This window comes from Mauremys mutica, chromosome 19 (genome assembly GCF_020497125.1).
Source record: "Mauremys mutica isolate MM-2020 ecotype Southern chromosome 19, ASM2049712v1, whole genome shotgun sequence".
Taxonomy (NCBI): domain Eukaryota; kingdom Metazoa; phylum Chordata; order Testudines; family Geoemydidae; genus Mauremys; species Mauremys mutica.
The window spans coordinates 14,533,552-14,536,553 of NC_059090.1; positions in this window are offsets into that span (position 1 = coordinate 14,533,552).

Sequence of the window (3,002 nt, forward strand, 5' to 3'; positions counted from 1 at the left end):
CAGAGCATCCCCTAGTGACAGAATAGAGAAGTGCTGCTTTTTAATTTCTGGGTCTCAACAATCTGTTAGTGAAGTAGATGATAAAACCAGTTTTGTCTTGAAAATGGTCTTTATTATTTTCAGATTGCTATCAAACTGTTAGTCTTTTCTGGAACAAAAATCCTCTGAAGTTAGTTGCAACCTTCTTTTCTTTCATGAGCAACAGACTTTTTTTGGGGCAACGTTCTGGTATTAATTATAATTGCTGCATTACACCCAAATTCATGTATTTTAGAGCAGCGATCCATTACATATGTTTGTCAGTTTAAACACATGAAATGGTTTAGGATCTTTTAGAATGAAAAGCTATATAAACATAAGCATTAACAGCTAAAAATGTACAACTATAAACATTGTTATTGTTCCTAAAAGCTTCATTACATAGTGTCCATCAGACAGATAATGAATACTATTCTGTATTATCAGATGTTTGACTTGTATGTTTTTCCTCAATTCCTTTCTCCTTTAATAGCTTATTCATAGAAACGTAGGGCTGGAACTTGGAAAGGGACCTTTGGAGGTCTTCTAGTTCTTGTCCATTACCTTGTGCTGAGGCAAGACCAAGTATATCTTACACCATGCCTGACAAGTGGTTGAGTATAGCCTGTTCTTTAAAAATACCCTCCAATGATGGGGATTCCACAACCTCCCTTGGAAGCCTATTCCAGTGCTTAACTATCCTTGTAATTAGAAAGCTTTTCCTAATATCTAACCTAAATCTCCCTTGCTGCAGATTAAGCTGATTACTTCTTGTCATGCTTTCAGTGGACATGGAAAACAATTGATCACCAGCCTCCTTATAACAGCTCTTAATATATTTGAAGACTGGTAGCAGGTCCCACCTCAGTCCTCTTTTTTTAAGACTAAACATGCTCAGGTTTTTTTACTCTTTCCTCATAGGTCAGTTTTTTTTAAAACCTTTTATCATTTTGTTGCTGTGCTCTGGACTCTGTCCAATTTGTCCACTTCTTCCTTAAAGTGTAGTGCCCAAAATTGGCCACAGTACTTAAGCTGAGGCCTCACCAGGGCCAAGTAGAGCTGAACAATTACCTCCTGTGTCTTATGTATGACACTCCTGTTCAGGCATCCCAGAATATGTGCCTTTTTCACAACTGCATCACATTGCTGACTCATACTTAATTTGTGATTCACTATAACCACCGGATCCTTTCCAGCAGTATACTGCCTAGCCAGTTATTCCTCATTTTGTATTTGTCCAATCTAAATATTTTGTGGCCTGAAGTATGAATGAACGAGCTGTCATTAATTATGCAGTGAGTGATGTAGAATATTCATGACTCTACCTGATGGCTATTTAATAAGGCTCTTACACAAAAGACTGGATGGCCATTGTTCCCATCTGCTGCCTTTTTGGTGGCCTGTTTGAAGTGAGTTGGTGGTTTCAGCCTATGCAGGTTCCAGGTGGACAGGTGGTCACAGCACAAAATGCATCACCACAGTTGGTGCTAATGAGCATAAGAATGGCCATACTGGGTCAGACCAAAGGTCCATCTAGCCTAGTATCTTGTCTTCCAACAGTGGCCAATGCCAGGTGCCCCAGAGGGAATGAACAGAACAGGTAATCATCAAGTGATCCATCCCCTGTCACCCATTCCCAGCTTCTGGCAAACAGAGGCCAGGGACACCATCCCTTCCCACCCTGGCTAATAGCCATTGATGGACCTATCCTCCATGAACTTACCTAGTTCTTTTTTGAACCCTGTTATAGTCTTGGCCTTCACACCATCCTCTGGCAAGGAGTGCCACAGGTTGACTGTGTGTTGTGTGGGAAAAAATACTTTCATTTGTTTTAAACCAGCTGCATATTAATTTCATTGGGTGACCCTTAGTTCTTGTGTTATGAGGAGTAAATAATACTTTTTCCACATCAGTCATGATTGTACAGACCTCCATCATCTCCCCTTTAGTTGTCTCTTTTCCAAGCTGAAAAGTCCCATTTTATTAATCTCTCCTCCTATGGCAGCCGTTCCATACCCCTAATCATTTTGTGGCCTTTTTCTGAACCTTTCCCATTCCAATATATCTTTTTTGAGATGGGGTGACCACATCTGCATGCAGTATTCAAGATGTGGGCATACCATGGATTTATATCAAGATATGAGCGTACCATGGATTTATAGCAGTCTATTAGCAATGCCAACTCAGCATTCAACCCTACTTTTTAAGGCACATTGGCAGAGAACTACTGAAGAGAAACTGTCACCTATGATTTGTTTGGACTTCAGATTACATTCTTTAAAAAGAAGGGGTAGTTGTAGCCTTTAGCCCAATGTGCATCATCAATCAGTGTCAAATTAAAATGTTCAAAGGTTGTAAATAAGGGTCTTCCATTTGTCCTCTTAGTTGTGCTGCTATTACTTCATGTTACTTTCAGATGCCTCTTCAAAGAGGGTGACTTTGAAAAGAACTATGTGAAATCATATTTTGAAATCCAGTTTATCATGCAAATGTAATCATGCCTAAGAAAATGTAAGTATACTCTGAGAGTGTGTGTGTGAGAGAGAGAGAGTGTGAGTGTGAGAGAAAAGCTTTATATAGGCACTAACTGTTAGCAAACAGGGAGGGTGGGTAACAGGTGTAAATAGCCACTGGTCAAGAACCTGGCAGGCGAGGTAAAGTAAGGTGCAGGTGCTGCTTTTCACGATGTATTCTGCAGGCGGTACCCTGGCTCTGGTTCCGCAGCGCCGTTTTAGGGCTTGCTCCCTCCCTGGGCCCGGGTTTTCTCGTTGCTTTACTTCCCTCGGTGGTGCCTGGGGGGCGACCCCGCTCATCGCCGCGCGCGCTCTGCGGCAACACCCTTCCCGCCACTCCCGCCCACGCCTTTCAAAAGGCACGTGAGCGATGGGGCGCGAGCCCCGGCCCCCATTCCAGGGGCAGGAAGGGGGCTCACTGGCCCCGCCCCCTCCTCGGGTCCGGCCCTTCGGCCGGTCGGAGCAGCGCGT